Source organism: Hyperoodon ampullatus (assembly GCF_949752795.1).
Source record: "Hyperoodon ampullatus genome assembly, chromosome: X".
Taxonomy (NCBI): Eukaryota; Metazoa; Chordata; class Mammalia; order Artiodactyla; family Ziphiidae; genus Hyperoodon; species Hyperoodon ampullatus.
Genome location: NC_136913.1, coordinates 13,511,683 through 13,525,699, shown reverse-complemented (window position 1 = coordinate 13,525,699; position 14,017 = coordinate 13,511,683).

Genomic DNA, 14,017 nt, shown 5'->3' with positions numbered 1-14,017 from the left:
CTCACCATGTATGCCAAAGTTTCTGTTTGACATTTGGTTATTAATTTCCATTTTCCATGATACGAATCAGTTGTTCTTGCAAACTGATGCAACATTCGCATTTAAATGTATTTTAATGGGTTTAAAAGCCAGTAAGCCTTTGCATTTAAATAGAGTTTTCAGTTTAGAATATTCAATTTCAAGGCTTTTCTGTATATATTTATGATAATATTTTTATAAATGATATACTTACATCATTTTTGGTAAGAAATTACATAATGCTGGAAAATTTCCCAAACATTTATTTTGAAAATGCTCTCTTCGAAAAATGTTACTTTTGCAAACTTTGCTAAAATGTTAATATGTACCTTGGAGACACATAAATGCATTAATTTTGTTTCAGTCTAAGTAGCCGACTACTGACAGCCACTTGTCCTCATGCAAAACTTCTCCTTTGCCAGAAAACTAGGAAACTAGCCTTCTTAGGAAAGAAAAATATTTAACTTATCTTTAAGTCAATAACTATTTTAAGCACTTTGCCACAAGATAGCCAGAAAATTCTGTAGCAAACACAATGGAATGGTATACCATCTTGTTACAAGGCTTTATAAAGAATCTACTGTGTAAAGGTCTTATAAAAGAAAACTTGATGACATCTTGTAGTATGTGAATTGAAATGTCACAAAGTGCCAATGGTGGATAAAAGAGTGTCAATCCCTCCACATTTTGATGTCCCCCTCTTCCTTTGGGACATCTGATGGACTAATTGTGACCATCTGACATACAGTTGAGAGAACATGCCAGTGTCAGTATTTGTATAAATGTTAGTGATGCTTTTCAGTTGTGGTAAGCTGGGGGGTTGGGTTTTACCACCCATGCAGGGACTGGACACAAGGTCTTCAGTTTATGCAAGGCAGATAATAGGATCCAAGATCCTTGCAAAAAGCCAAGATTCTTAACGTGCTGCATATATAGGGCAAGAGTTGAAAAGTTTCATCCATTAGTATAATAAGGCAACAAAAAAACTTTTCTGCCCATGAATGGGCTTTGGGTAGAAATAAAAATTAATTCCTTTTAGGTTTTATAATTATGGATGTGTGTTTCACATGATTTAGGGTTAGACTTTAAGCTATTCTTCTGGATCAGGAATGCTTGAGCTGGAAATTGACACAGAACGTGAGTCCAAGCTCAAGGTATCAGGAAGCAAATATAAAATTTCTCTGGCTGGGGTTGCCCTCCCCCCTAAGCAATAGGGGCTTCTAACAGATAAGGCAACCCTGATCATGAGCTTACGGTTGTGCAGAATGTTCTCCAGTTGGCCCTGCAGATCTTTGTTCCATCCTTCTCCACTCTGCTTTGTTCCCCCAGCAGATTGACCTGTATATACTGAATCACCGGGGCTTCCCGGCTTTTCTTTTCTTTCTTTCCTTTTTTATTGAAGTATAGTTGATTTGCAATATTTTATTAGTTTCAGGTGTACAACATAGTGATTCAATATTTTTATACATTATACTCCATTTCAAGCTATTACAGAATGATGGCTGTATTTCCCTGTACTGTATAATATAACCTTGTAGTCTACTTATTTTATACATAGTAGTTTGTACCTCTTTTTTCCCTACCCCTATATTTACCCTCCCTACTGGTAACCACTAATTCATTCTCTATATCTGTGAATCTGTTTCTGTTTTGTTGTATTCATCTGTATGTTTTATTTTTTAGATTCCACATATAAGTCATAACATACAGTATTTGTCTTTCTCTGTGTGACGTATTTCACTTAGTATAATGGCCTCTAGGTCCTCCATGTTGCTGCAGATGGCAAAATTTCATTCTTTTTAATGGCTAAGTAGTATTCCATCGTATATACGTACCACATCTTCTTTATCCATTCATTTGTTGATGGACACTTAGGTTGTTTCCATGTCTTAGCTATTGTAAATAGTGCTGCTATGAACATTGGCGTGCATGTGTCTTTTAGAATTAGTGTTTTCATTTTCTTCAGATACATACCATGAAGTGGAACTGTTGGATCATATGGTAGTTCTATTTTTAGTTTTTTGAGGAACCTCCATGCTGTTTACCATGGTGGCTGCACAAATTTACATTCCCACCAGTAGTGTTTGAGGGTTCCGTTTTCTCCCCATCCTTGCCAGCATTTGTTATGTGTAGACTTCTTGATGATAGCCATTCTGACAGGTGTGAGGTGATATCTCATTTTGGTTTTGATTAGCATTTCTCTGATGATTAGTGATGTTGAGCCTCTTTTCATGTGCCTATTGACCATCTGTATGCCTTCTTTGGGAAAATGTGTATTCAGGTCTTCTGTCCATTTAAAAAATCTGGTTCCTGGCTTTTCACTGTGTTCAGCCAGTGGGAGGTAATGGCAGGATATTGAAAAACAATAGATTAGGAAGGTCATGATATTAGTTCCACCAGCTACTGGGCTGCTGGTTGGCAGTGTCAGCCAGCCTCTACCAAAGACCACATGGCTCCTGTCAGGCAACCCTGGCCTCCAACTGCATGTCTGATATTCGCTTCCTCCTTGTGCCACTCAGGTTTGGGGTAGCAAAAGCTTCGTGTTTCACTACCTTTTGGCTTCTGTTAGCACTTCCCACACCTTTTGAAATAGTCCTTTCATTAAACTCTCCACAATTACTCTATTTGATATGCCATCTGTTTCCTGCCAGGAATTTGACTGATATATTATTGATAATTTAAAAACTTAATATTTGTGATAATAATTGAGGACAAAATCCACCATGAGCCAGGAGTCCATGGACCTAACAAACAGAATAATTAGAACTCAAAGAACTTGAAATAATAGAACAATTTACACGTACACACTGCTATATTTAAAATGGATAAGGAACAAGGACCTACTTTATAGCACAGGGAACTCTGCTCAATATTATGTAACAACCTAAATGGAAAAAGAATTTGAAAAAGAACAGATACATGTATATATATAACAGCATCCCTTTGCTTTACACCTGAAACTAACACAACATTGTTAATCAACTACACTCCAATATAAAATAAGTTAAAAAATAGAGCAATTTAGTGGAGACTATAAAAAATATGTTTAGCATAATTAAAGACGTAAAAGAAGTAATCAGAATCATAAAAAATACAATGAGGGACTTCCCTGGCGGTCCAGTGGTTGAGAGTCTGCGCTTCCAATGTGGGGGGCGCAGGTGCGATCCCTGGTGGGGGAACTAGGATACCACATGCCGTGCGGTACAGAAGAAATAAAATTACAATGAAAGAATAGACATTTGAAAAATAGCCAAATAGCGTTTATAGAAATAAAAAAAAAGGGTTATTGAAATTTTAAAACTATTGGACAAATTAAACAGTGAATTATACGTAGCTAAAGAGAGATTTAGTCACCAAGAAGGTAAATCTGAATATGTTGGTCAGAAGGAAGTATGAAGAGATAAAGGGATGGAAAATATGAAAGAAGGGTTAAGAGACATTAAGAGATTGGCAGAGAGGCAGTACTTGCAGGATAATAACTGATCATTTTTCATAATGGATTAATGACATAATTCCTAAAAATTTTAAAATACAACACGTCCTGAGTAGGATTAAGCAAACATGCCTACATCTAGTCATAGGAAGTGAAACTGCAGGCAAAGAAACAACGAAAACATTTGAAAAGCAGCCAAAAAAAAAAACCAGATTATCCACTATACTAACAGTAAGACAGTAGGTTTTGCAGCCCAGTAATATAGACCTAGTAACACTGGAATGATATCTTCAAAATAATGAGAGAAATTAACTGTCACCTATAATTTCACACCCAGCTAAAATAGCATTGAAAATAAAGGACAGAGTGAAGACTTACGAAAAAAAATGGTTCATTTCTTACTCAAACATTTAAGTTATAAAATTGACCAAAAGAAAAAAAATTAAAACATAACCACTAAAGAAATAGAATCAGTAATGTAAAATCTGTTTACAAAATGAGCACTAGGCCCAGGTGGTTTTACAGGCAAGTTTTACTAAAAAGGAAAACAACCTGAAAGAGAAATGGGCAAAGGATGAACAGATAATTCAGAGAGGAGAAATTCTCAATGGCTGACAAGCCCTGTAGAAAGTTCCTCAGCCTCATTTATAATCAGAGGAATGAAAATTCAAATAATAATGAAATATCATTCCACCGCTCTCAGGTTGGCACATATTATTCAAGTCTGAAAACACCAAATGTTGGCAAGAGTTGAACATAGAGAAATAGGAAGTCAAAGGCATTGGTGGTAGGCTATAAATTGGATTACTTACTTTGGGAAGCATTTTTGCAACATTTAATAGAGATGTACATAAACATACACATCAACTGGGCAATTCCATTTCTAGAAACTTTCACACGTGTGCACCCGAAGACAAGTACAAGATAATTTAGTGGAACATTGGAGATAATCTAACTCTATTCCTCAATAGAATAATGGGGAGCTGTAATATTCAGAAAATGGCTACCATACAACGGTGAAGATGCATGGACTAAGGCTGCATGTATCATCTGGATAAATCTAAAGAGCGTAACACTGAATGAAAGTAGCAAGGAACACAGTATGCATCATTATATCATTTATGTAAAAATTAAAAACAAAAGAAAACAATGTAATTTCCTATGGATATATGCTTATGTTGTTAAAGTTAAAAACATACAGAAGAATACACATCAGCTTCCAGCTGAATGAGGACAAAATGCAGTGGTTACTGCCGTATCTCTTAACACTTTATAAAAAAAGATTTTAAAAAGGTAAGACATTTGCATTTATTTAATATTGGTGTCAAAACAAAGGTATATTATATGATTTTCTGTACTGTAACTGAATGTTTGGAAATGCCTTATACTTCTAGACAAAATAAGACCAGTATGTTTTTATAAATCATCAAAATATTTTTCCTGGGGATTACATTCTTATTATTTCTTATACCTGTAGCAGAGGAATAGGTCAGCCAAATGGATTTCTAAACAGTTTTACCATGCATAAAATTTACATTACACATATTGGTATTCAGGGCTGTTTTAAACCTGCTTCCTGCCCTCTGGGATATAAGTAGGGATGGAAATGGTTAGCCTTGAATTTGAGGATGAGCATCTGACAATAAATGTTTCCTTTGAGACTATGCCACCTGCTTGCTGTATGGCCCCTTAAGAAGCTTAAAGGAAGCCACACAGTTATCATGTTTCCACTTTTCCCCCCGAGACACTCCTTGTTGTTATTTATTCTGGCTGCTGGCTTTCCAGACCTTTCCTTTCCTATTAAAGTACTGGCTGGTGACGCTAATTCAAGAGAAAGAAATGTAGAAGGAAATCCACCTGCAACCAAAGGAAATACATGAGTTCTTATGAACTCCTTTGCTTCCATAAAAGTTAGAAATGTTGATTGAACTCAGCTCATTGAATTTCTATTTCTAACTTTTTCTATGCTGAAGAGCCTGTTCTGTGCACACAGTGGCAGTTTGAAACTGCCTTGAAGACTTTGCTATATCCCAGAAGGGAACATTAGCTGTTGTTTCTAGGAACCTGTTGAAATTCAAAAATGAGTATGAATAAGGACTTGGACCATTGGATGAGAAAGAGGCTTCAACAGCGTATTTCATTATACAGTGCGAGGTATTTGCTTTAGGGAAATAAAAGTATTCATCTTTGGGTATGATTGGAAAAAAAAAGCTTACAACCATGTTATCTCAATGAAAAATTGTAATTCTCAAATTTGCTCAGTTTCTAGAAAGACACTGTACTAGCACTGGCAAGAAATAGGGAAGAAAAATGTTGAATAAAGTAATGATTAGATAGGGTCTCTGTCATGGAGCACTTTTAAATCTAGTTGGCAAAAGAGGACATAGATTTGTAAAACAGAAGAACGGGCAGAAAACTCTGATGACGTCCTCATGTTTGCATGTGTTAATCTCCAACTTGCCAGTGAATTTGTTCAGAACAGCGAACACTAATTGTGCACCCATTATGTGCCAAGGGTTGAGATAAGCACAAGAAATATAAAATCAAGTCAGACAAAGTCCTTGCCTTGGTCTATAGGTGAAGACAACAATTAAACGGACTACTCTAATATAAAAGGATTATTCTAATATATAAATAATGGATTATTCCAATATGAAATGTGCTATAAGAAAGACCTGTTGGGGCACAGGACAGATGGAATCTTGAGTCATAAGTAATCATTAGCCAGGCAAAGAAGATTATTCTAGGCACAATGAGAAGTATGAGCTAAAGGTTCTGAGGAGGGGAATTTCATGTAGTTTGAGAGTATCAAGTCTTTTTTTTTTCTTTCACCTGAGTTTTAAACAGTGATTTCTTTTTTTTGTTTGTTTTAATATTTATTTATTTATTTTTGGTTGCGCCAGGTCTTAGTTGCGGCAGGCGGGCTCCTTAGTTGCGGCCTGCAGGCTCCTTAGTTGCAGCACTTGGGCTCCTTAGTTGCGGCATGCACGTGGGATCTTGTTCCCTGACCAGGGATTGAACCCAGGTCCCTGCATTGGGAGCGCGGAGTCTTATCCACTGGACCACCAGGGAAGTCCCTAAACAGTGATTCTTAAAGTGGAGAAGAGAATGCTCCAAAACACTTTTTGCAGAATATTTGTGTTTCCATGCAGAGTTTACTCTCCCTCTTATCCCTGGTGCCACAAGCAAAGTATAAGGAAGGGGACAAGGGAATGAGGGTAGACACATTTTTTTTGGCACTTCAGTGCCTGGCTCATGGATGGATGATGGATGGATGAGTGGATGGACAGAAAGGCTTAGAAGACAGAAGTGTATTCGTGTGTACGAATACACACATATCTATATCTATATATAATATCTATCTAGAAGGCTTGTTGAATTGAATCGAACCACTAATTAACAAGCACAGACTAAATTGTTATTTACTTTACTGCATGGAGGTAAGATGGACGTTGCTCACTTTTCTAGGTCCTCCTGTCCAATTTAGATTTAGGAGAATTAGGAGACGCTAGGTCTACAGGCTCAGATATTATGTCAGTGTACAGGGGGAAGGAAATTCTCCCTTCCCCATCAACTTAAATGTGTGCTGGGTTTCCCTATGGGAACCTAAACTTGTTATAAGTATTGACTGCTCTCAATGCCAAGTCTTTCTAACTGTTAAGTTGATTACTTTCAAATTTCATCCTGTGTCTTGGTGCCTGAGGCAAGCTGGGAACACCCACCAGGGTGCTGATGTTTCATTCTCATCCAACTTAATTGAATTATTTTTCAATGATTTCTCCATACTCCCGACCCCATGGGAGCAAAGTATTTTCTTTTGCACACAAAGGTGATTTTGCTCAACATATTTATTATTAGATATGTTGACAATGATATATATAACTATAAGAACTTTTACTTCTACAGGGTAAAAAAAAATTATCTCGTTTCCAACCTTTTGCCTTCTTGATCACTAATGTAATATGTTCTGTCCTGGATCTTCATTTTTCTTTCTCCTCAAGTGACGTTCTCTGGTGGACAAAACTTAATTATGTTGATGAAAGCAGTCTTTGAGTTTTCATACTCTGCAAACTTTGATATTTATTTGCCTTCAGCCTAACCTGGTTTTGCTTTCCAACTGCTGTTCAAAGGAGCACTTGATAAAATATGATTTGAGGTTCAGATTTCTAGAGGGCAGAAAAGTCTTAAAAGTAATGGGAAGAACATGATAGAAATGAAACTAATTTTTGAATAAGGATATCTATGTATCTATGTATCTATCTGTTTTAATCGTGGGTAACTTGTGATCCTCAGCTAGAACCTTCTGCTCTCAAAAAGTAAAATGATCCTCAAAACGAGGGGCAATGTCAGGAAAAGCCCTTTGGTATGAGAGTTAACATGAATCCATGCAACCAGTAAGGAAGTCTTTCTCTGTAGGTAAGTATGGATCAGGGCTCAATCAGAAGACAAAAATCACACCAGCGATTTTAATAGAATTTCTTTTTATTATTGTCTTTTAAAATAAATTTTTTAAAATTTATACAATTTTAAAGGTTACTTTCCATTTACAGTTATTACAAAATATTGGCTGTTATTCACCAGGTTGTGCAATACATCCTTGAGTCTATCTCGCACCCAGTAGTTTGTTTTCTGTCACTGTGAGTCTGCTTCTTTTTTATTATATTCACTAGTTTTTTGCATTTTTTAGATTGTATGTATAAGTGATATGCAGTATTTGTCTTTCTTAATAAAGAGAATTTAATATAAAGAACTGTTAACTAGGTATAAAGTGTTAACTAGGTAACTGAAAAGGGCATTGTAGAAGTAGCAACTACAGGAAGCAGCTATTACCCCTGGGGAAACAAAGGGAAGAGGTTGGGATTGTAATGTTCTAGAACAGGGGTCCCCAACCCCCGGGCCACAGACCAGCACTGGTCCGAGGTGTGTTAGGAACCGGGCCGCGCAGCAGGAGGTAAGCGGTGGTCCAGTGAGCGAAGCTTCATCTGCCGCTCCCCATTGCTTGCATTACCACCTGAACCACCCTTCCCCACCGCTGTGGAAAAATTGTCTTCCATGAAACCGGTCCCTGGTGCCAAAAAGGTTGGGGACCAAAAAAAAAAAAAAGGTTGGGGACAGCTGTTTTAGAAGGTTGGAGGAGGAGGGGCCCATGGATTTAAAGCTCTGAGCCCTGAGAAAGGCACACTTCTTGGCTTGGCTGGTGGTGGAGTGCAGTGAGGCTGCCTGTGCCCGTGTTATGAAAAAAAAAAATAAAGTGAAATTTGAATTCAGCTGCTGCTACAGCAAGGACTTGCCACAGCCAGGGTAAAGAAGTGAGACTGGGGTGATGATAGAAACGAGTCCAACAGGAAGCCCATAGAAAACAAAGAGGAAACAGGAAAAAACAAGCCCCTCTTCCTTCTCTGGCCTTACACTCTATTACTGGCATCCCCTAGTGAGAGCCTAACAGGCATTAGCTGGCAACTTAAAAATGTGTTTTGCAGACTCTCAGCCCCAGCATCAAAGAGCCGAGTATACAAGGGCAGGTTTGGAACTGGGGGACAGTAGTTTAACAACTGGCACTTCAGTTTGCAGAAGTAACCCCATCTACGGTGTGAGTTGGTTATGAAATTAAAGTACTGCCTATAGATCACTTGGATGGCCGTGCTAATTGACTCCACATCATCCAATGGTCCCTAGTGATTTATCTGGGCCAAAACCCATACCCCTTGCTAGTGACTGATATAGAAATGAGTTTCTCATATTTTATGTGTAACCTAAGAGTTTTATATGCCCTTCAGAAAATTAATTAAATTGGTCCAGTGCCAGTATTTTTTTTTTTTTTTTTTTTCTGTACGTGGGCCTCTCACTGCTGTGGCCTCTCCCGTTGCGGAGCACAGGCTCCGGACACACACAGGCTCCGCGGCCATGGCTCGCGGGCCCAGCCGCTCCGCGGCATGTGGGATCCTCCGGGATCGGGGCACGAACCCGCGTCCCCTGCATCGGCAGGCGGACTCTCAACCACTGCGCCACCAGGGAAGCCCCCAGTGCCAGTATTTTTAATAAGCCACAACCACTGACATTAGGGCTTAGATCCAGAGAGCTGACAAGTAGCAAATTTGAGCCCTTATTGTCTGCTTCATATCAGAGACCCAGAAGAATTTTTGAAAACTTTAATAAAGTTTCTTACAAAGAAAAAAACTAAGCAAAATACTGAAAAAGGAGCAAGACAAGTTTGGCCGCTTTCATTCACTCAATCAACATTATTCTGGGATCCCTAGACAGGACATTTAGACAAGAAGAATAAATAAGATACATATATGAATATTAGAAACTCATGATTTGGAGTTATTATCATTATCCACCTAGAAAAGCCTATTCAATCAACTCAAACTCTAACAGAATATTGGAGTTCAGTAAGTAACCAAATGTAAGACCAACATATGCAAATCAGTAGCTTTCCTTCAAATCATCCACAACCTAGTAGAAAATATAATAGTGAACACAAAAAGAATTTAAAGTTTATTCATAGCAGTATTAGAAACTGAAATACTATTGGTTTTGTAAATAAAGTTGTGTTAGAACCCAGCCACATATTATTCATATGTGTACCATGTATGGTTATTTTTGTGCTACACTGATAGAGTTCAGTAGTTGTAACAGAGACTCTGTGGCCCAGAGAGTGGACAATATTTATTATCTGGTCCTTTACAGAAAATGTTTGCTGATCCCCGATGTCTGTGATCACATTATAAATGAGCCCAGTCCACATTTGCATTTGTGTTTTTAGTCACACTAGTGCCTGAAGTGCCTGTATTTAACTCTCTTTTTTTTTTAACTGAAGCATAGTAAAGTTACATTGTTGTGTTACTTTCAAGTGTACAGCAAAGTGATTCAGTTATATGTGTGTGTGTGTGTGTGTACTTCCTCAGATTCTTTTCCATTATAGGTTATTACAAGATATTGAGTATAGTTCCCTGTGCTATACAGTAATCCTTTTTGGTTATATATTTTATATATAGTAGTGTATATAGGTTAATCCCAAACTCCTAATTTATCTCTGCCCCCTGCCGCTATCCCTTTGGGAACCATAAGTTTGTTTTCTATGTCTGTGAGTCTGCTTCTGTTTTGTAAATAAGTTCGTTTGTTTCATTTTTTTTTAGATTCCACATACAGGTGACAGCATATGATATTGCTCTTTCTCTGTCTGACATACTTCACTTAATATGATAATCTCTAGGTCCACCCATGTTGCTGCAAATGGCATTATTTCATTCCCTTTTATGGCTGAGTAATATTCCATTGTATATATGTACCACATCTTCTTTTTTCATTCATCTGTCGATGGACATTTACATTGCTTCCATGATACAAAAACAAGGCCCGTACATATGCTGTCTACAAGAGACCCACTTCAGCTTAGGGACACATACAGACTGAAAGTGAGGGGATGGAAAAAGATATTCCATGTAAATGGAAATCAAAAGAAAGCTGGAGTAGCAATTTTCATATCAGACAAAATAGACTTTAAAATAAAGACTATTACAAGAGACAAAGAAGGACACTACATAATGATCAAGGGATCAATCCAAGAAGAAGATATAACAATTGTAATATTTATGCACCCAACATAGGAGCACCTCAATATATAAGGCAAATGCTAACAGCCATAAAACGGGAAATCCACAGTAACACAAGGGATCAATCCAAGAAGAAGATGTAACAATTGTAATATTTATGCACCCAACATAGGAGCACCTCAATATATAAGGCAAATGCTAACAGCCATAAAACGGGAAATCCACAGTAACACAATAATATTAGGGGACTTTAACACCCCACTTTCACCAATGGACAGATCATCCAAAATGAAAATAAATAAGGAAACACAAGCTTTAAATGACACATTAAACAAGATGGACTTAATCAATATTTATAGGACATTCCATCCAAAAACAGCAGAATACACTTTCTACTCAAGTGCTCGTGGAACATTCTCTAGTATAGATCATATTTTGGGTCACAAATCAAGCCTTGGTAAATTTAAGAAAATTGAAATCGTATCACATATCATTTCTGACCACAACGCTATGAGACTAGATATCAATTACAGGGAAAAAAACTGTAAAAAATTCAAACACATGGAGGCTAAACAATATGCTACTGAATAACCAAGAGATCACTGAAGAAATCAAAGAGGAAATCAAAAAATACCTAGAAACAAATGACAGTGAAAACATGATGCCCCAAAATCTATGGGATGCAGCAGAAGCAGTTCTAAGAGGGAAGTTTATAGCAATACAGTCCTACCTCAAGAAACAAGAAAAATGTCAAAAAAAAAAACCCCTAACCTTACACCTAAAGCAATTAGAGAAAGAGGAACAAAAAAACTCCTAAGTTAGCAGAAGGAAAGAAATCATAAAGATCAGATCAGAAATAATGAAAAAGAAATTAAGAAAACAATCGCAAAGACCAATAAAACTAAAAGCTGGTTCTTTGAGAAGAAAAACAAAATCGATAAACCATTAGCCAGACTCATCCAGAAAAAAAGGGAGATGACTCAAATCAACAGAATTAGAAATGAAAAAGGAGAAGTAACAACTGAAACTGCAGAAATACAAAGGATCGTGAGAGATTACTACAAGCAACTATATGCCAGTAAAAGGACAACCTGGAAGAAATGGCCAAATTCTTAGAAAATCACAACCTTCCAAGACTGAACCAGGAAGAAATAGAAAATATAAACAGACCAATCACAAGCACTGAAATTGAGCCTGTGATTAAAAATCTTCCAACAAACAAAAGCCCAGGAACAGATGGCTTCACAGGCGATTTCTATCAAACATTTAGAGAAGAGCTAACACCTATCCTTCTTAAACTCTTCCAAAATATAACAGCGGGAGGAACACTCCCAAACTCACTCTACGAGGCCACCATCACCCAAACCAGACAAGGATGTCACAAAGAAAGAAAACTTCAGGCCAATATCACTGATGAACATAGATGTGAAAATCCTCAACAAAATCTAGCAAACAGAAGCCAACAGCACGTTAAAAGATCATACACCATGATCAAGTGGGGTTTATCCCAGGAATGCAAGGATTCTTCAATATATGCAAATCAATCAATGTGACAAACCATATTAACAAACTGAAGGATAAAAACCATATGATCATCTCAATAGATGCAGAAAATGTTTTCGACAAAATTCAACACCCATTAATGATAAAAACGCTCCAGAAAGTAGGTATAGAGGGAACTTACCTCAACATAATAAAGGCCGTATTTGACAAACCCACAGCCAACATCACTCTCAATGGTGAAAAACTGAAACCATTTCCTCTAAGATCAGGAACAGTACAAGGTTGCCCACTCTCACCACTATTATTCAACATCATTTTGGAAGTTTTAGCCACAGCAGTCAGAGAAGAAAAAAAAATGAAAGGAATCCAAATCAGAAAAGAAGAAGTAAAGCTGTCACTGTTTGCAGATGACATGATACTATACATAGAGAATCCTAAAGATGCTACCAGAAAACTAAGTTTTTTAAGTAAGTGAGTTCAGCTACAGGTTCCTCTAACAGAGAATTACTGACACCAGGCTAGATATTTATTATTATTCCAAACTGGTGAAGGTATGCTACTGTGAGGTCACTCAGGGTATAATCACTGGTTTCAGAGTGGTTTAATTTACCCATTTGATATTTGGCTGATGGATTTACATTCTTTCACAAATAATGATGCAATTTTGTTTTTGTCTAATAACCTCACTTGCATTTCATATTGCTAGAAACCTACAGAGTTTATTTAATGGGCACACAGCCCACCGACTTCAGTGTTTTTCTGGTGACATGAGTAATAAATATTCAGTATTGAAAATATGTGAAAATAATTTTAAAAGTCTGAAGATTAAAATGAACTGTTATCCATACTATCAATATAACCTCAGGGTTTAACATGTGGGTGAATCTATATCCAGCATTTTATATATAATAGCAATATATATTCATAATACACATATACGTATTTTATATATGTTACAATGTACGTATATGTACAAACTTTTAAAATACAAATAGATTTATATTTTACATGCTGTTCTGTAACCTACCACTTTTCACTTAACAAACTATTAACATTTTTCATGACATTGAATATTTTCTACAACCTCATCTTTTTTTTAAAAGGATTTAAAATTTCTTGTTTTTATTTTTTTAATTGAAGTATAGTAGATTAACAATATTATATTAGTTTCAGGTGTACAACATAATGATCCAATATTTTTATAGATTATACTCCATTTAAAGGTATTACAAAATAATGGCTATATTTCTCGGTGCTGTACAATATATCCTTGTAGCTTATCTATTTTGCACATAGTTTGTATCTCTTAATCCCCTACCCCTATCTTGCCCCTCCCCCCTTCCCTCTCCCGCTGGTAACCACCAGTCTATAGCCTCATGTTTTATTTCTTCCTAGTAGTTCACTGTATGACCGTATCATAATTTATTTTTTTCCTCTTTAATCATAATTTCTTTAACCAAGTCCCTATTGTTGAAAATTGAGGTCATTTCCATTTTTTTCCCAGTTA